Consider the following 22,144-nt stretch of genomic DNA (forward strand, 5'->3'; position numbering starts at 1 on the left):
GGCTCAAGACTTGCTCATGGGTCATGCGTCCAACACCCCAATGCTGGCCGGTGGCCTGCAGGAGGAAGCCTCCCATGCCCCAAGACTCCTTTATCAGAGCTAGAGTACCCCCGTCTCTAAACAACTGTCCCTCCTCCCAAGTCCTTCTTCTCTTGCCCATAGAATCTGTGCTTCTTCCGGGAGTTGCTGCTTGCAGCAGACAATGCAGCCGCTGAGCGTGTGTGGTAATTGAAATGGCCTATCAGGCACATTGGAGTGCCTCGTGGCACGCCCCCTGCAGAAAAGTGTGTCAATTTGCACCGATTATATTCATGATTTTGCGAAATTAGCAGCCATTCTAATTACATACAAATAAAAAACGTTGTCTATTCACGTGGAAAAGGCTTGGTAAATATGCCCCATGCGATTCTAATTTTCAAAGAATATCCAACCAGTTATATTAATCTGTAACCCTTCACTGAGCTCGCATGGACGTTAATTTTCATTGCCCAAGCTTGTTATGGTATGAGCAAAGAAGCGATAGTTATGTTAATATTATGTGTGTCTTGGTAGGCTCGTATATTAAATAAGGGAGGACTAGCATCTGAGCTCCCAAGGCTGAGCGGGAAAACTCTGTAATTGGCTGCAAGGGCAGCCAGCCATAGATGCATGTCTGCATTGTTTATGAGAAATAACTTTATTGAATAAAACAAGATATCTTTAGAGAAAAGGGCATTCTGTAGATATAACTACCAACAAAGTGATCACCATTCATCACCACTTCAAGGACATCCAACTACCTCCTCAGTTAACCACACTATTCCTTCACCTACTCCCTCACCTTACCAAGCCGAAAAAGGCATCCACTCTTTCCCCTACATCTCTTTGCCTGTTTCCTCCACCACTGACCCTTCTTAACCACATCTCTCTTTGCTCCATCACTTCCCAGTAGCCTCCACCACTGACCCTTCTTAACCCCGTCTCTCTTTGCTCTATCACTTCCCAGTAGCCTCCACCACTGACCCTTCTTAACCACATCTCTCTTTGCTCTATCACTATCCCTGTAGCCTCCACACGTAACCTTTCTTAACCACATCTATCCCAGCACTACCACTTCCTCAGCAGCCTCCATCACTGTCCTTTCTTAACCACATTTCTATTTGCCCTATCACTTTCCTTTTAGCCTCCATCACTGTCCTTTCCTAACCAAATTTCTATTTGCCCTATCACTTTCTCTTTAGCCTCCACCACTGACCCTTCTTAACCACATCTCTCTCTGCTCTATCACTTTCCCAGTAGCCTCCACCACTGACCCCTCTTAACCACATCTCTCTTTGCTCTATCACTTTCCCAGTAGCCTCAACCGCTGACCCCTCTTAACCACATCTGTCTTTGCTCTATCACTTCCCAGTACCTTCCACCACTGAGCCTTCTGTCGCTCCTTTCAGTCGTCGTGTGTCTGCAAGCACCCTTGCCTATGGTACCGTTTCCACAAACTTTTTCACAATATTTAATCAACACATTCTCAGAGCCCTTACAATCCAACTGACACTTCCCCTTAAACTTTCTGGAATGGTAGCTCTGTAACCAAATCCCAGGTCCCCAAAACCCCACTTCTTCCTTCATATTTTTCCATCGGAATTGTCCTCTCTCCAATGCAAATAATAACTGCTTTACATCTCATTGTATTGGTTCTCTGAAATATTCAATGCAATGAGGTTGAGGAGCAGTGTGGAGGCCTCAGTGCCCACGGAATCCTCTGCCTCACATTAAAGTCAGTTTCATAGAGCGGTGGAGAAGATCCTGGAGGTTAGTGGGTTCGTTTTGGCATCAGTTGGACAGGGATTGTGTCTTGTTCTCGCCTCCGAACTCTGTTCAGTTTCACCTCGAAAAAAAAAGCGCAAATAACAGTGAAACTTATTAGCAGGAATGAACACTACCGAGCTCATAAGTCTTCACACAACCACAATCCCAGATACAATTACATTCACAACCCTGCACTTTACAATGGTACGACGTTCATTCGTCGACAGTGTTTTTTTTTCGATGGGTTTTTAAAAACTCATCGAAAAATATAGAGGGTTGTCGGTAAGGGTATATGAGGGGTGGGAGGTCAGAAATAGTGTACAATTATTGGGTGAAGGGGGTTGGAGGAACCACCCAGAAATTAAAAATACATTTTTGATGAGTGTTTTCAAAAATCAAAATTCAGCAAAATCCCCATCGAAAACACACTGTCGATGAATGAACATAGAACACTTTACAATAAGGACTTTTTACAGTTATGCCCTTCTGCAGAAAAGCGCCAAAGTTCTTATACATGTCTAAAATTACAAATGCCACAAAGGACTCAAATGAAAGTCTTACATCTCTGAAGTTCATGTACATCATATGTTCCACTGCAGACTACCTAAGTTGACTGTGAACTGTACTGCTTAGATTAAAATATAAGGCTGAGAGAAAAAACACTCAATTGTAAAACAGCAGGCTTTCTTCTTGCCTCTATTGTAGTCCACTTGAGACTACATTTCCCAGCTTCCCTGGGCTATATCCCTAGACAGACGTTCTTCACCAGTATTTAAACTGTTACCACAATATCAGAAGTAGATTGCTGTTTGTTTAGGATGACTACGGCAGAGTGTTTGCTAGTTTTTGACATTTGGAATATTTGGTGTCATTTCCAGCATTCACATTGAGTAAGAATTGTTGGGAATTGTTTAATTTGACAGACGACATAAATTAACTGTGCACTATGAACTGTGCATGGATTACAAAATAAGGCTGAGAGAAAAGTACTCTCTGGTAAAACAGTAGGATTTCTTCTTGCTGCTTTCGTAGTCCACTTGAGACTACATTTCCCAGCTTCCCTGGGCTATATCTCTAACGTCAGGCGCTTCAGCGCCGGAGCTTAAGGGACCAGCGGGTCTTTGCCGGTCCTCGCAGACACGCCAGTGTCTCTGTATAGCCTGTAAGGAACTCATGGTGGCAACAAGTAAGACAGACACAAGTGATCACAGTTCAAGGGTGTTTATTGAACAATGAATGCAGTATGCAGGTTGGAAAAACACCTAATCTAGACCTAAATCTAAGATGGGAGCAAGTGTCGACCATGAAATCAAAAATAAGACAGTCGTAGTGCCGTTGTGTCAAATAAAACGGGCCTGTACTAAGAAACCTATTGCCAAACCTTACAACTAATACAAAAAGGGTGTGGGATAGTTTTCAAGAAAAGAAAGAAGTGTTCTCAAATAATATGTCAGGATGCGGTAGCCTGGGTCTCCCTTCCCCACGTTTGAGCACAGGGTAAGGTGGGATCTTGGAGCACAGTACAGTCTCAGACTTCTCTGCCATGACACAACAGTTCCAAAGTCAGCTCTCAGGACCATCGATGGCCAGGTATTGTTTCCTTGGAAAGTATCTTGCCTTCGAGGGCTTGACGTGTTCGCCATAATTAAAACAAAAGATCCTTTAGCCAAATAAAAGTTCTTTAGAGTGATAATGGTTCACCCCTGGGTCCCCCTCTTCTGGGCACTGACCCTTCTCAATTCTTAGCCACAGTTCACGTAGGGTGATGGCTTCACCCCTGTGTTCCCCTCTTCCGGGTGCCTACCCCTCACAGATCGTATTCCACAATTATATAAGACCTATTTCTTTAATGAAATGTGGGTGATAGTTTCACCCCTGGATCTCCCTCGTTCAGGCTCGGACCCCTCTCCAATCTCAGCCTCACTCCTCTGGGTTCACTATGGCTTTCTCTTCTCTCTTGCTGGATTCACTTTCTTTTGTTTCTCTGAGTCTTTCAAACATTTCATAGTGGACATCCCTTGGCCGGGTTCACGTCTGTCATTGACTGTCAACACACTGTCTGTCACAGACTGTCAACACACTGTTTCTTGGGACTTTAGACTTTGCTCCTCTTCTCCTGGTATCCCTCATTCGGGTTCACTCTTGCCGTCTCGTATCTTTATTCTCTTTTGCTTTCACTTCTGGTTTTCACTTTCACCAGTCTTTGGGGTGACAACTTTTCACTATTGGATCCCCATCTGCCGGGCTCCCACCCCTCTCGACTGTTAGCCTCCCTCCACCGGGTTCACTGTGGCTCTTGGTTAGGGTGATAGTGGCTCACCCCTGGTTCCCTCTCTTCTGGGTGCTGACCCCTCTTTACCTTCACAATTCCCTTTTACACAGTTCAATGTTTGCAGGATTCACCTCCCTTTCTTTCACACAGTTTACAGATCAAAGTCTTTCAATTGTATGGGGATTTTGCTTTGCCCTCAGAATGACCCTTTTGACCTTTTCTGCAAGGTCTCCTACAGGCTTCTGGTATCTTTAGTTTAATTTAAACAGGGGTTGACCAGAGTCTCTTAAGTTAGCACCCACTTGGTGCCAGTTCCCTTCTGCAGCTGGTCTTCCTGTTAACACTTTTTACAGTTCTTTCACAGTTCATTGAACATGGTTCAAACTTGCCACTTTGCGATTCTCACTCAACACAGCTCGGCTCTTATCGGTTCTCCCCTCGACTCACCGGCTGTGATAAAGCACTTCTCTTTTCTCTCTCTGGAGTCAAGGCCGGTACCAAGGGTGCAGGTGTTTCCCTCGCTCCTGCCTATTGACGTAGGCTTGCCCTCTGTACCATTGACATCCGCTGCAAGACACTTATGCTATTATTCGCGGTCTTATGCCTCTCCTCGAAGGTTCCATGAGCCTGGGATTAAAAGAGCAAGGTCACTTCTCTCTTCACCATCCTCTCGATTCCTGCTGCCTTTCCCCTTCTCTTGAACTGCCGCACCTGATTAGCTGTGACATTGTGCTGTCTGCTGTGGTCGCCTTGCTCGTATTGTGCTCTCTTGCTCCACCTTTTATCCCTGTGCTGAAAAGGAATGGCCGGCAGGTGTGTGTGATTTTAGTCAATTGCCTGATTTTGCCTCAGCCTCATGGGCAGGGACCTCGTGGTCCCCTACATAATGCTCTGTGTATTTACTTTTTCTTGCCATCCACTCTATGCCAGCATATTGACTATTGCCATCTGTTACACCCCTCCAGCCCCACTCCCAGACAGTACCTGCATCACTCCCTCTTTGCAAGTGAGAAGCCCCCCACACTGTCCCACTCACTATGGGGTTTCACCCAGAGCTCGCTCTGTTTCTCACTGCCCAAAAATTAAAACGTGAAGCTATTGTTCAAAATTACATCAATGCTTTAAGTTTAGAAAGCAAGTCTGAGGGAAAAAAAACACCAGTCGCTGCAACTGTAAACAGTTCAAAGGATGTTGAGGACATTGGACTGGCTGAGATCTTCTCACCAACCACTCCTCCACCAAACAGGGACTTGGCGCACCAGAGAAAACATAACATGGACACCCTAGTTAGCGACGAGAGATACTTCCTGTGAATTTAAATAACAAAACCCTGGACGCAGCATCTCTAGTGAAACAAATAGCAACTCAGGACGCAGTAGCCACTATTGTAGAAAAACAGAATGATCCTATGGGAAATAGCCCCACGAATATTAGGACCACAATGCCCACTTTAAAGACCCAAATTATTCCTTTTATATACTTGCTCACTTTGCAAAAATGTCATTGACACATATAACTACATAGTTGACAATGATACTGACATCATGTGCTTAACCGAGACGTGGCTTAAGGATTCATGTGGACATACGGTAGCTCTTGTTACACCATTGGGCAACAACTTTTTTGTAAAACCTGTGAACATGGAAATGGGGGAAGAGGAGCCATTTTGGGCAAAAATGAATTTCTTTGAATCCACCATGGACTGTGCAGGCTGTAAACTATTCACTTAAACCAACGGGCACAATTGCGTAAATATCATACTGATATACAGCACAACCGGACGACATGCCTGACTTTAACGAGAAAATGGTCCATCTCTTGACCCCTCTAATCAAACCTAATTGCTCCACCATTTTAGCAGTGGACCGTAATCGTTGGTTCGGAGACACATACAAGTTAGAGCAGCACCTCAGAAACATGGATATTACAATACACAATACCAAACCCACTGATTCAAAAGGCAACATCCTTTTTGGATTGCATCATGAAACCTAACTACGATGACTGTTGACACTAAAGCATGTATCTGGTCTGACCACTCATTTGTAGAGTGCTCCTTACAGCTACCTGATAAACCAGCACATAAAATAAACAATCACAAGAGAGTAATTAGTGCATACTTTAATACAATCAAACCTGACGACCTAAGCAGTTGCCTCAAAAACATCATGAACGCCACCACAGGCCCAGATACACCTGGGGTGCTGGTAAACTCCTATGGCACACGCTTGAACACTCTTCTGGACAAAGTTGCTCCAATAAAATCAAAGGTTATAAGAGAGGGAGTGTGCCACCAGGAATGGTTTACCGCAGCCCTCACTGACCTACAAAGGGAGAAGAGACAAGCAGAGCAGGAGTGGGAGAAAAAAAAACAGAAAATAAAAGGCAGTTTATAAATCAGTGGGAAAAATCTATAAAAACAAATCTAGGAAACTGTCACGCTCTAAGAATCCCTCCCAAGCCTCCTCCTCACCTGTATCTTCGATGGAACTGTCTGGGGGTTCTGAGTTCTTCTTTTTGCATGGTTTCCGAGGCTCCCTGACTTTCTTCTCCTTTTTCTGATGTAAGTGGGGGCGAGCTCCCTCGAAATCCACCTTGGCCTGTAGAGCAACCCTGACCCAGTGACACTCCAAGGAGCAAGCTCCCAAAATACAGGGAAAAAGCCAATATGGCACAAAAAACCCTGATGAATGTCTTTGTAGAGGAAGTTGATGAAAGTCCTTTCTCACTCTCTTGATCCAGAGATGACGTGCACAGAAAATGTCAATGGACTTCCCAGATGAAAGAGGAAGAACCAGTCTCCCAAGGTCTTAAAGGCTCCACTGATGTCTTCCGATAGAGCACACAGGAGGGCAAAGTCTCCCCAGGTAAATACCTAGCGATGTGGCTTCCGAGTGAATGAAAGGGGGCTTAAATGAAAGGAGAGTAATACAAGAAAGGGCAGTGGAGTCCTCAAGAAGAAATGAAATGATAGGCACAGATGAGTACAAGGGAACACCGAAGAAATACCCAGAGGAAAAATCAATAGGCTGTAGAGACGGCACGGGAGCGCGGCAGCAAGAACACGGAAGGTGTTACCATGCAGCGCTGTGTGGAATAGAGAGAGAGAGAGAGTTGCGAAGTGTGGTGAAAGGGAAACCCAACAAATGGTAAATTGGGAAGCGTGACGCCCAGGAGCGGGCGCACGGAATAGAGTGAAGGCATATGGCGGCTAAAGGCAAGCGAGTGAAAGTAAGGTCAGAGCCACCAGAAGAGGGAGGCAGAGAAATAAAGTACGCACACAGGCGGTGCAGAAAGGGTAGGCAGGCTACCGGTAAGAACAAGGGGAAAAAAAAATAGGGCGCCTACGGCTGCGTGGGAAGAGAGACAAGGAAAACAATGAAGAGCAAAGGAACCAGGATTGGGGTATGGACCCCGGGACAAAAGCTGGAGAAATTACTAGGATGGTAGCTGGAACTCCGTAAGAGGGATCCCTCAAGTGTTTTTCTGAAGAACGAACGGATACAATGCAAGGAGAGATTGGCTCCGCCCCCCTTATAGAGGCGGCGGCCATCTTGGCGGAAGGCTAGACTGCCGCGAGAGGTCAGCAGATTGAGTGTATCTCCAGCGCTGCCAAAGCTTCCAGGGCTGGCGCATGATAGAAACAAAAAAGAGCTATTTTAACAACCAAATCGAAAGTGCAGAAAACAATACAAAGAAACTTTTTGAGATTTATAGGAAATTTGAAAAACCTAACTCGCAACCATAACTCCTCGTGCCTACTGACGAGGGCTGTGTTAAGGTTCAGAGGGCATTCCTAGACAAAGTCAGCTTAGCTTGTAGTAGAATAACAAATAGCATAAGCAAAGAGACACAACTAGAAATACGAGTGCCAGAAGATAGAGAAGAACAGAAATTCCACTTTAAACCAGTTATTGATGCAGATAAACATGGGCCCTACGACCTGCCCGCAGGACATTCTCCAGTCCAGCCTCATTCTGGACAATTTGAAAGCTTTTACTCGTTGCCTAGTATGTTTTGTTTACCCTTCTTTTGGCCACAACTCAGTTCCCAACACCATCAAAGAAGTCTTAGTAAACCCTTTGTAAAACAACCTGGCTTGAATCCCAAGGAACCTGGTAATCTGCAACCTATCACCAACACCCCCTTTCTACTTAAGGTTGTGGACAATGTCACCACCACCCAGCTACAGCAACATCTAGAAAGCACAGACATCCTCCATCCTAGAGAATCAGGCTTTCAGCCTAACCATGGGCCGGAAAGCGCCCTATTAGACCTCCAAACACACATGCTGGACAACCTGGACAGAAGCAAGTCGGACTGATTATATTATTAGACCTGTCAGCCGCATTTGACTTGCTAGAACACAAACACCTGTTGGAGACACTAGCAACCACAGAAAATTACTCAAAGGATGCTACAGACTGGATCTGTTCATTCTAAAGCAACAGGAAGTCCAGGGTCGGTTGGGGCGATGCCACCTCGTCACCAGAGCAAATACACTGTGGGGTCCCTCAGGGTGCATGCTTGTTCACAGCCCTGTTTAACATATACATCAGGCCTCTCTGTGACCAATTGACTGACATGGGGAAAAAGTTTATAAACAATGCAGATGATATTCAACTCCTGATGGACCTATGTGGCAACTACATCAAAGATTCGGATAGGCTGGGCTGTGCATACTAGTTGGTTGAGAACTGGATGTCCAAAAACTGGATGTGTTCAAACAGTGACAGAACCAAGCTCATAATGTTTTGATCCACGCATGCCAGGGCTAAATTAGACACTGGGGGGTCATTACAAGGTTGGAGGTAGCCATGCTGTGATTTGCGGCATTGCTACCCCCAGACCGCATACCGGGCCCGGGTTCCCTGAATGGGGAATTACCGGGCCATTCCAACCTTGGAGGACCCGGTATTTCCCCATTCAGGGAACACATCCCCATTCCCATTGAGCCCCTATAGGGCTCAATGGGAATGGGGACCATGCTAAGAACGGGCCCCTTTAATAAGGGACCCGTTGTAAGCATGCTGGTCCTTTAGCGGGTCCCGCTAAGGGCGCCTGGTAAAACCAGGCGCCCTTAGCGGGACCCGCTAAAGGACCTCGACATGCAGCGGTAAGGGGTTGACGGCTCTGGCACCTTTACCGGCGCCGTTAACCCCTTGCCGTCTACCTCGTAATGACCCCCACTAGACAAGGTGAAGACAATGGCGTCTTCTTGGAGGCCTCCCTCAGAGCAGAGGCACATGTGGGCAGGTTGTAAAATGCTCCCAGTACCACTTAAGGGTGCTGAGACACATCAAACCATTTATTTCACCCAAGAACTGTGAAACCCTGGTTAGGGCCATTATTATGCCTAGACTCGATTATTGTAATGCCCTTCCGATCGGTGCCAAGAAAGACTGTATAAACATGTTCCAAGTGATTCAAAACGAGGCAGCTAGAATTGTCTGTGGTACCTCAAGAAGAGAGCACATCTCGAGCGCCAGGAAAGAATTACACTGGCTGGTAGTGGCTGCGAGAGTACACTTCAAAGTAATCTCTTTGACCCGCAAGTGCATTTATGCCAATGTCGCTTCCTACCTAACCATCAAGACCGTTACGCACAAGCAACACCCAACACTGAGTTTACTCAAGAACTAAAATAGTGAGGAGGACCCGGCAGTCCTTTCCAGCCCAGGCAGCCCAGGCCTGGAACATCCTGCCCATAAATCTACAGCAGGAAAAACATTGGCTGGCCTTTCATAAGTGGCTGAAAAAGCTCCTATTTGAGTATTAACCCCGAGATCTATTCTATGTCAAGCCCTGTCTCCTGAAATGTCCTGTGTTGACGTGCGCCTTGATGCCTGTGGGCTATGATGTGTAATAAATAAATAAATAAATAAATAAATAAATAAATACATAAATAAATGCATAAATAAAGAAACTATACGTCTCTATACTCTCTAAGACCAGCCGGTATGTTGCCAGCTGACTCTTGCTGTGCTGCTGATGATCAACTCCCTTACACTCCATAGTGCCACTTTCCAGGGATTCCGCTTCCTGACTGCCTGCACCCTCAATTTTGCCCCCATCTCAGAACGTGTTATTCGCGATCCTGACAACACATTATATTTTAGGTAAGATAAGTGGTCTTATATAGTGCCCTTTTGCCAATAACATTTGCCTGGCTGCATATGGCTCTTGAATAGGTTCTATGTCATTCTTTTGACACCTGTTTTTACGACGGGTGTTTTTCTGCTAAATATTTGATGAAAAACCTTTTGAAATTTGTTTTTAATGATTTATGTGGGGGTTCCCCAACTCCCATCATTTACCTATTTTATTTCCTGACCCTTCCACCAACCCTTTATATGCCTTTTCCCACCCACCCAAAACATTTTGAAAAGTTTTTTCGGAAAAATGTCTGCGGAAAAACACCTGTCGTAAAAACGGGTGTCGATGAAAGGACGTTGTATCCTTGGATAAAGGTGGGTGGAAGGTGTTAGTTGGGTGGCAGGAAAGGCACATGCAGAAAACCTGTAGTGTTGATGAGTGCAACTTAGAAGTACCCATTACCTGTGCGCCGATATGCACATTCTGTGTTCTTTGTGATGATATGAATAGGCACAGGTTAGCTGTAAGGGCAGCCCCAATATGCAATGCATCAATTGAGTGAGTGATTGTTGATAGAAGATGGGTATAGTACTAGTCTGTTATTTACACTGGCTCTGGAGGGTCGTCTGAAGGGAGTGATGCACCAAAGTGAAGTGGGCTAAAGTGGAAGGATGCAAGATTTTTAGTAAAGGAGGGGTTAACTGAGGGATAAGAAGAGAGGGTGGAGGGGGAAGATGTGAGGTGTTGTTGCTTCATGGCTCTTAGTTGTAGATTTCTTCTTCAGTTTCCAGTGTGCTTCAATGTCACGCAGACTGGGTCCACAAAATAGCAGAGAATCCCATGAATGGTATTCTATAGAAGTAGCCAGGATTCTAAGAGGATTACAATTTCAAAATCCATAGGAATGTTTTATTGAGATACTATTATTCCAGCTTGCAACTATTCAAATTTAGGCCCCGATTCATGGAATTTATTGCGTTGCAAAGAGGGACTTTTCTCGCCAAACCTTGCGCCAAACCTCATTCGTCGATTCATAGAATCGACTGCTTGGGGGAAATCAGTACTCTGCGGGGCTTTCGCACAGGTCTGGCGCCTCCCTGCATGCAGTAGATTGCATTGTGCGAGACACCTCGTGAGGCGATCGCACGCCCACAACTACGCAGGTAAAATGTTATTCATGGATCTGACTACGCAACCTCATGTTGGGGAAATGACTTGAGTTGGTTGTTGAACATCAGGTTGTTCACTTCCATGTGGAGTTATTTAGGTAGGGTGTTCCAGAGTTTCATTGCCATAATGGAGAATGAGGATCCCCTGCCATTTCTTATTGTGATTTGTGGTCGGTAGGAAATTATGTTAATCATCTCCTACATATTCTGCTCAACTAAGTGAAACAAACGAAGTGGGGGCGTCCTAGGTCCTTTAGCACACAGTGAACATCAGTGTGACTTCGTAAGCAGTACTCTTTTGTGCCATGCATATTTGCCAAGATATTTATAATACTTGCTCCAATATTTCATCTTTGTCTTTTACCTTTTGCAGTAGTTCACTATCTGACATGTTGGCAAACTGAGTTCCAGTGTTTAATGTATAAGCAAGTCCATAGTACAGAGTTGCCAGTTCACTTTTAAACACAAGCTGAAAAATGAACACAGTGTTTTGACGGAAACTTGGGACTTCAGAATACATTCTGAGAGAACAATACTCTGCAAAGTTTTTTCTTTCTACTCTTCCTGTATGAAGAGTAGAGGAAAACCCAATGCTTCTAAATGTTCTTCCCATACACTCATGCGACAGCCTTCTGCTTGAGAGATTTGGTGTGTTTCTACAGCATCTCCCATGATGTCTCCTGAATCCAGTAGGTAGTTTATGTAGTGTTAATACATGTTGCTAATGTCATTGCCGAGGTTTATGTCTTTGTAGTATTCATTGTGCTCTTTGAGATAGATATAGTAGAGCCTCTTTCAAGTCAACCAGCTCTTGCCAATTGTTTTGTCTTTTGTTGGTATGCCATTGACCAACACAATTAAAGATGGATTTAGTGGACACATGGTCAAATGGTAAATATACAATCTTGCCTCAAATGGAGTCAAATGATGGAGGCAATTTAGCATTTTTGGGTTGTCATCATATGAAAGCTTGGAAAGGTTGTACTGTTAGAATTGTAATGAATGCTCTCATTTTTATTGATGTTTACACATAAATACAAATGCAATCAGCCTTTTTTCTTTCTGTATTTATTTGGGGAAATGAAATAAATGGAAAAGCAGGCCTTTCTGCTTGCTTCCCTATGCTATCATTCATGAATTGAGGAACCAATCACATTGCATACCGGCAGCATGGAGAAAGTAAATGTTGTATCAAAAATGCAATTAAAGTTCAAAATGTTGACAACATATATCTTAGGTCAGCAGGAATCACAGGATCAATCATTTGCTGTTATGGTAAAAATGGAGCTGACATTGATGTGCAAGAATCCAGTTCCATTTGTGTCCTGTATGGCTGTGTATGTGTTTTAAAAATAAGAATGTTTTCATTTAAATAAATACAGAAATATACTGCTTGCAAATTATCTTTTTATATGACCAATAATAAGTATGGATATATGTTCAGTTGTTGGAGCGGTTCATAAAGTGGGGATCCATTTAAGTTGTTATTGCTGGTTTTAGGACGCCAAGATGTCCACCAGCGTATTACTGCAATATGTGCACAATAGCAATCATATTTATCTTCTGAAGTGAGGTACAAGACCAATTGTAACCATTCTGATTGCTCATTGGGCCTCATTACGAGGCTTGCACTCCCGTAATGATGGGGGCCGGTACGGGACCGGCCCCCTTCATTACGGGAGCGCTTATTACGAGGTTTCCTTTGCGGGACCCGGATCAGACGTCTGGTAAAACCAGACGTCTTTTCCGGGTCCCGCGGGTGGAAGAGGGAGGTAACAACGGGACACTTGTAATGTGCCCGTTGTTACCTCCCTCCCCATTCCCATTGAGCCCTATGGGGGCTCAAATGGGAATGGGGAATGGTTCCTGCAAGGAGGACTTACCGGGTCCTCCTATGTCAGAATGACCCGGTAAGTCCCCATTGCTGGAACCCGGTAATGGAGCCCGGTTTGGAGGCAGCCATGGAGCTAACAGCTCCATGGCTGCCTCCAAACTCGTAATGAGGCCCATTGTCTTCTATTTTCATAGAAATGTCTACTGTTCCCATACTATCAATGTAAACATTTCAGCGACAGAAAATTCATACTTTGGGCCTCATTACAAGTTAGGTGGTGCAGAAAAAAAGTGGTGGTAATCCTGTTATCGCATCTTTTCCCACACCACCAAATTATAACCTTTGGTGGGTTTACAGCATGGTAAATCTGACAAAAATCACCATGGCATCCTGTGGATTCCGAAAATGGGGAATTACTACCACTTGTTACCCCCTTGGTAACTCCACAGGACCAAGTGACAGTAACGGTACTTCTGTTTGGTGATATATTGGCAGATTTACCACAAAAATACAACAAAACCTGAAATGGGGGCTTTTATCTGGATTTTCAGCATAGGCGTTTTGAAATGTTACTGTTTGTTTCTGTTATGTAGTGTAACAAAGCGCATTGCTTACAAACTCCATTGGGGTAGTTTGTGGTTTGGTACTGTTTTCCATCTCTAGTTCAGTCCCAGGTACCTATTTTGCATGTAATTTATTTGTCCAAGGACCTCTTGCGCTGTGCCTGTTAGAAAAGTTTGGTTTAGTTCTAGCAATTACACAAATGTACTTTTAGCACTGTACTGTTTTTGAACAAGCTTGCGGAACTGTGTGTTGACAGATCTTTTATAAGATGAAAGGTGCTTTTGCAAAATGCTTCTCAAAAGCTGCCCACAGAATGTCCCTGTAATCCAGCATGGATGTGAATAGGACAGGAGCACATGTTCTAAAGAGTTTTGATTCTACCTTGCTCTTTTCACGTGTGTATTTTTTCAAAAAGTTTAACAATTTAAATTACTGTGATCACAAATAGTAGATCGAACTTCATGACCATTTGTATACTGGACGTGGTGCTTGTTGACGAAGAGCATTGAGGTAAATATTTGGTAGTTGGCTTCTTGATCATAGACATTTCTGAGATATTAGCATGATACCAACCTCCCTGACAAAATGTGTAGAAGTTATTAACTTTGACATGCGCATATGTCTAATTGTTTTCTGGTTTATTAACTCATTTTGTTAATGGTCTCATTCTGTCCAAGATTAGAATAATCAGTTTCTGTAAAGATTGTACTCTTTTCACCATTTAAACTACTGATATTGGTAGTGTGCACTTTAAATAAAACTAATATATGCAAAAGTTGAACACATTTCCAATTTTACATGAAGTAGCATATTTCATCACTTGGCATTCTAAAAATGATAAAGAGATACGAATGGTCATTTAAGTGTATACATTAGCTATGTATGCATTAACATATATCTTGTTCCCTTTTATGTTTCAGTAGACTTTAAAGGGGATCATGTCTTTGGAAAGTAAATACACTTAAAAATATGGTTAAAAAACATTTGGTGCATATATTACAGAGTGTGTTAGCACTGTGGACATAGGAATGACGTTTTACAGCGTCCATTTCTGTACAGTATCAATTGGACTATACGGAAATTATGAAAATAGTACAATTGGTAACTGTAGTTGCACATTTTGTCACTTGCCCTCTGAAATGTGCATTACTAGTCAAAGTATATGCAAATATTTTCAGCAGAAGAACATTTAAATACAGTAGCTCCTGCCATTACTTATCTCCCAAGTAATTACCATTCGAAGTGTAAAGAGACTGGTACATGAAAAAACAGCTTATAGTTTTTGTGATTTATTTTGCTTAAAGTAAAAATGTAATCTGCTAGTGTGTTGTACATGTTTACAGATAACTGCTGAATTGTTTCAACATGCTTGATTCAATTTTTTAAATTATTTATTGTTACGCATACTTTCAGGATGTCTTATTAGATGTTAATGGTTGCAGATGCTGGAAAGGTAATGCTATGTTTGGATATACAGTAGTGTGTGATAGAACAGGCTTGAGTCTCAGCACAAATTCACTCTCATAGGTGACAGATACATCTTAACTGTTGAACTAAGGTGAGAACTTTAGATAATGGGTTTGTTCATTTGATTGGTGAATGTGTTTGTTGGTTCTAAAATGCAGCCAATCAGAGTGAGTTGTGCATATGCGGGTTGAAATAAAAGAATGGAACCTGTGTGTGCTCCTAGTATTATGTGAGTGGACACATGCAGTTGTCAGTGGGCATTGCACATGCCATCATCTAGCTTTGCCATGCCCTGTTCATATGCTACATTGAATAAGGACTTCCAATAACAGATAGAGTTTAGCCAATTAAGTACTCAATTTGTGGAGGGGAGTCCAACTACAAAAATTCTAAAAGCAAGTGTCTCATTTCATCATCTGCTTTGATTAAGAGATGGAACTCAACAAGCATGGGTTAATTGGTTGAAGTTAGTTGCTAAGAGATTTGGCATTTCTCTTGATCTCAGTTTGCAAAATGTCGACATGTTGTGACATGGAGTTTGTGATATGAAGTGGAGTCTTCTGGTACCACTGTATCAGGGCATGGTGAATTTCCAACATCCACACATGATTATTACCCATTGTGGTAATAGAGTTTAGGATATACCATTTTTATCACTGGCCTATGTTTTTACAAATTGACATGAAAGATACATTTGCAGTGCTGATGTCTCTTTTCTGACAAATCACATTTGCCTTTTTTGGAATTGCTCGATGGCAAATGTGGAAAGATCAAGAGAACTTCTGTCCCTAAAATAAATAAGCCAAGCGTTATGTGAATAAAGCTGCCTATCCTATTCATTTCTTCGCAACTATACGCCACATGGTGAAAACATCAACATTTGCCATGATGTAATGCTTTTTGAAAAGATGGAGAACACCTCACGGATCATCAAAATTTGCTGTTTTGATGTAACATTTTATGTAACATTCAACATTTGGTATACCTCTGTGAAAGGAGCCTTCCAAAATGCTCTTTTCAGAGATACTTTTGTTGGTTTAAAAAATAAAGTTTGGATTTGTATTATTGGCCAATCCTTTCCCTATTTTTCTATCATCTAGTATTCAAACGTGTGCACACGCCCACTGACAAAGATGGAAAGACAATGGCAAATACCCTTTTCTGTCGTTAAGTAGAGGATGGAACTTAAGATTTTTCAGAAAAGGTATCACTGGCAGGAACCTTTTTTTTATTTATGTATTCTTCATAAAGCTTTTTTTGTATTTTTTTGTAGCCCCCATGAACCACAAAGAAAATATGCAACAGGAGGAGGGGTAGTACCTATGGTAGTTATAAAAAATGTATGGGAGGGGACAGTTCTTTGAGTGCACATTCACTGCAGCCTCAAAGGCAGCCCACAACTGTTACCATTTGCTGGACTGATTTCAGTACATAGAGAGATGTGCGCCATTGCTGAAGGGACCCACGCATATGCAAATTAGTCTGGTACTGTCACCAACAATACCAGTGCAGCCCAAATTGCAACACCATGCCTCCTCTGTATGGAAACACAAAAAGCCCCTGACATGGTTCAGCCTTGTTGGCCATAGTTCCTTACATACATATAAACATACATACAAGGTGTTATGGGTGCTATGTGTTTTTGTTCATGGATAAAGTGAATAGGTTGGTATGAAATTCAGTGAAAATAATTTTGCTAAAGGGATGTTTTGGTTAAGGAGCACTAATACAAATCTATGAAAGTCAGTGAAAAACGTTGTTACGGCGATGTTATGATTGCTGCATGAAATCTAAAAACCACAGCAATTCCCAAGTTATGGTAAGCACTGCTCATACCACTACCCTTCACATCACACATGACATCAGATCAGAAATGGCATCATCAATGATGTCACTGATAACATCACATATGGAAATGCAGTGTTTGTATTGTTGTAAGGAAGTAGTGTGTTTCACCATCCTCAGTGTTATTGGGGTGATCAGGAAAGGTCCCCATGATGAAGAAGGGTCCATGTTACGTGTGCCATATTTGTGACTGGGGGTGTGGCGAAATTGGAGCGATGTTGCACTTTCATATGTATCCAGTGTAGTTAAATGTGAATGGGATATGTGACTTTAGTGTTACTTTTGCTTTAAGTTGATACATATTCGATTTGCATGCCCATAGAAAGATAAAATGCTAAAACCGCAAAATTAAATATAAACACGATTCAGATATGGTGTGCTATGGAGTGCCCAGAAGCTGGCAACGAGGAGTTTCATAATGCACGTGTGAGGAAGGAGGGCCTGTCTTGAAGAATTCATTGCAAAGAAGAGGCGAAAGTTATTAAACATGCATTCACATTGAGATACACACATAGAGAATGTATAATTCTACATGTACAGTGCTTTCTTTATCAATGTATTTAAATGCTGCAGCTGGGAGTTCATGTGATGAATTCTGAGTGTTTGGGAAGAACTAGTTTTGCAGGCTGGAGGTCGAAGTAGAAGCAATGATTAACCAAGCAGCTGGTCAGCCATTTAACAGGACACAATGTTTATGGCTTAGTAATTCGGCAAAGAGCAGATGTAATCTCCTTTTACGTACATGAGAATTTACAGAGGGACCTGACCATTTGTTATGACCATCAATAAACATGGGGTGAAGTGACGCTCGAGGCCAGAGTAACCGATACCAAGTGATTTCAATTGTATTTTCAGATGTGCTATGCATGCTGAAATGGTAGTCATTTAGATTTGAGTGTTACCGGATGCCAGTAAAGTTAGGATGGATGAGATAGGTATCACCAGTTCAAAGGGAACCTGTTTCTTTCTGCTTTCCTCATGTTATTTGAAGTATCCATTCAAACAATGTTCAATTACATTCAGGGTTAAGTGGTTTCAGACCAGTTGTAATATGTAATGAATTATGTTTGCATAAGAATGTGTAACATGTGCTGATGTCATGACCTACCATGGACAAATCCCAAGAAGAGGTGTGCTATGAATATGATTTGAAGATGGTAGTTAAGATAACAAGTGGGCAACGAGACTGGAATTATTGCAAAAAGATGGGATTTCTTTGTTTAGGTTTTGTCCAATAACTTGTGGGGGGTGGATTGTACTAAAATATATAGGAGTGTTTTAACTGTTGCAAAAATATATATCATGTGTCAATTTATGTGGTTTGGCGAGACTTGGGTTAATTTGACTCGACAGGATAATCTAGCTTCTCCCCGGATGATTGTACAACAAACCTGCTTTACGTACAAACGTGCACTCGTTCCTTAAGAGGTGGCACTGCTTGGGTTAAGGTGATGAGGGGCTCATCCATACATTTGGTGACCATGAAGGGACCCCTAGCCTTTCTGAGATCTTGGTTGTCTCCTGCCCGCACAACTCAGCTGTGGCACCTCACTGTGGGGACCAGTCTTCTGTGCACAGTGAAAAAGAGAGGTTTGCAGGCGCCATATTGGTTAAAGGCCTGTCTGTGCCCGAGAGGCGTGTTACCATTGCCCAGCTATGCAGGGCAAATTGACGGAGCACCAAATCGAAGCGCTTCGGGTTCATATGAGTGCACTTTTGGAGGGTAAAGCAAGAGGGGAAATAGAGGTAAAAGAGGGTTGTTTCTTTAAGGGGTTTGGTAAGGGCAGAATCAGAGTGTATGTGTGGAGTTAGCTGAGATTACAGGGATTGAAAGGGTGAATGCTTTGAAGCAGTTAGTGAACTATTTTATGTTGTAAGTCTTTTGTATATATTTTTACATAGTTTGTTGTTTTAGAGGTATGAGGTGGTATCCTACCCAGCATGGCCATTGTGAGGTTTGTCTTGATACGCTTCAGTTTGCTTGTCTGGTTGGCTGGAGCAGTCACCTAGAGGTGAGGTGGCATCTTATGGTAAATCCACCAGTAGATACCTTCCTGGAGTATACTCTTGCCATTCTTTAAGCTGTATTGACTGTGTGGGCAGAGCCTTCGCCTTGCTTTTCTTGTTTAGGCGAAGTAGTGAAGGAAAACTTCCTATAGGCAGTAAAAGATGGTATTATAGTAGAGAAGACCATACTAGTGATGAAGAGAGTGAAAGCAGCAGTGTTGAAGTGAAAAACATTGAGCTCCTTCTATGCATCAGTGAAGGAGATATCTCAGAGATATTGTCCGGCAGAGTTTTTTTTATAAGATGCTGTCTTTTGTGAAAGAGTGAGAAGTATAACTAAAATAAATAGCTAAGCAAGCTGATTGCTGTAAACGTGAGTGAGGTGAGGGATTGTTGGGGAGATTAAGAAACCAGGAAGGGGGGAAGGGGTTCTTTGGGTTAAGATTTTGCTGCAGGTTTGGCTTCAGTGTTATTTTTTGTGAAATCATTTTGGATAATTTGAGTTGGAATATGGACACTCTACTGAATCGTGTGTGTCCGATACTCCTGGTTATAAGGCAAAGAATCTAAAATATCATTGGGAATGGCTGCGGGAAACTGAGGGTAAAATGCTCGATTGTTGGCCTATCAAGGAGTCCTATGATAAGGGGATATTGGAAAACCTGCATACTTTTTTAACTACAAGGAATATGGTTGTGAAATTAGGGAAGTGATTGAACATCTTAGAGCTATGGAGGGAGGATGTACAAAAAAGGCAGAAAGGGCCATAATGATAAGATCTCAGAAGAGGGGCCAAAAAAGGAGGGTGCAGGAATCCCTTCCTCACCACCCCTATTTGGGTGCTATCCTTTCTTTATCGCCTGCAGAGGGGTATCAAGATCCTGAGTTTGAACCTCCTTTTTCCACAGCAGCCCCTCCAATGGTTGTGAGATGGACACGGGTAATGACTCCATCAGCTACAATGCCTATGAATTGGGATATGGAAGAAAGTGGAAGGGTAACTCCTTCAATGGCTGCAGAAAGGTTAAGAATGGAAAGCGGAAAAGGAATGACTCCCCCTACTGCTATGTTAGAAGAGTGATTAAGGGTGGATGAACAGGAGAGGGTGAGGCTGGCAGCTAGAAGAGTAGATGAAAGGTTGAGAATGAAGGAGAAAGGAGAGATTATGCTGTTTTCAAAAGGATAGAGGATAGGTTGCAAAGGGTGGTAGAGATGAAAGAGTGGGAAAAAAATTAAAGAAGCGCTGAGGCTGGCAGAGGAAGAGGTGATGCTGTTATGGTGGTTGGAAAATGAAGAGTGGGAAGAAGTGAACAGGCAGGCAAAGGACTTAAAGGAAGGAAGGTGGAGGAATGGGCAGGTTCTTGTTAGGTTGGATAATTCGATTATCAAAGGGGTCAATGTGGACCTGGAGAACAGAAATATGCCCACAGGTATGGGATTCAAGCAGGGAGGAAGGGAGTCGCCACCCTATGATAGTGCTGAGTATGCTTCCCTGCCTATAGAAGTGTCAGGGAAGGCGATAACAGGAGAAGGAGACAAGGATTGGGAATTGGATGTCAAGCAGGGAGAGCAAGGTGTAGCAGCCCTGACTCCTGCTCCAGTAGCAGCAACAGAGAATACACCATCGGGTCTTAGGGCGCACCATGGTACTCGCACGGCCTTAGTAAGTAGCAAGGGAGACATGGGGGAAGCCCCAGTGAAAGCGGGTGCAACTCAGTTTCCATTGCTCCAGAAGGGTCTGGGAAAGGCGTATTATGTCCTGTGGTCCCACACGGACCAGAATAATTTGATGAAGACACTTCCTTCGCTCACTGCAGGGGCAGGAAAGAGGATTTAAGCATCAGAGAAACACACTGCCAATGTCAGGTCATAGGAGACATGAAAATCATAATGATGGAATGGTCAGACGAACTTTGGAGCAGGGTATCCGGGAGTTCTGTGACCCCTGGTGACCCCCAAATGACATCCCTGAATGGGGCCCCAGTTTAATGGGCCAATGGGAAATAACTGTGGAGGGTTCTATGGGATTCAGTGTTGGTCATGCAGAAGTTTGGGACACGTCTCACGAGATTGGCGAGACAGGTCAGAGTATATTGACATAGGAGCTCAGCAGATGCAATCCCCGAGCCTGCCATATGCCCCAGGTTCTGTGCAATCACAGCAGGCACGGGTTGCAGAGAACCCAGCGACTGGGGCTGCACAGACCTATGGGATCCCAACAGCCATGCAAGGTCAAGCATTGGTACAGACATGGGAGAAAAATCCTTGACCCCAAGAAACGGTAATTTCATGCCGACCCCACCAAAACACCTAAACACATACCACGAAAAGTTCAAACCTTTGGTAGTAAGAACTTTTCGTGGTGTGTATTTTAGGTGTTTTGGTGGAATCAGTAATTTTTATTCGGACATTCCGTCCAATTCCTGAACTATTAGATATTTGAGGTGGTTATTGGTTTCATTCAATTCAGGTTCCATTCAGTCTGACTTAAAAGAGTCTATTCTCTATAATAATCCTTTGCAGGCGAATTACGTGCATGGTAGGTTTGTATAACATTTATAGTGGATTGGGTCAATTCCATTTAGGTTTACACTGATGCCTGATCCAAATGAATCTGTCCTACAAAAGTTCTTTGTGAGCGAGTTACTTGTGGGTTAGTGATATGTTTATATAATTAAAAACCTACGTCATATGATCTGATACTTTCACCAATGAGCCTGAGGTTTGTTGCAAAGAATCTGCATATCTATGTTTGTTTATTACACAACTTCTTTTATTACATGTCTTAAAATCACTGAAAATACAGTGGGCTTAAATAGATTTTTCAGGTCGACATTATTTGCATTCTGGGACTTATAATTTACCATTTGGGATGTACAAATTAAAGCCACAATGATATTATTTTGGCTTAACATGTTGCCATAGGGCAGTGGTATTCAAACTGTGGGTCGCGACCCCCTAGGGGTCCGCGGGTGCATCCCAGGGGGGCCCTGAGAGCTCAGCATGAAAAAAGATTTTTTTTTTTTTTTTTTGTTTTTTTTTTTTAGATTGGAAGAAATGGGCAGGGGTGGCCCACATGGGCGGGCTGAAGCATGAAACTGTCTC

Source organism: Ambystoma mexicanum, chromosome 6p (assembly GCF_040938575.1).
Source record: "Ambystoma mexicanum isolate Mex_15411 chromosome 6p, UKY_AmexF1_1, whole genome shotgun sequence".
Taxonomy (NCBI): domain Eukaryota; kingdom Metazoa; phylum Chordata; class Amphibia; order Caudata; family Ambystomatidae; genus Ambystoma; species Ambystoma mexicanum.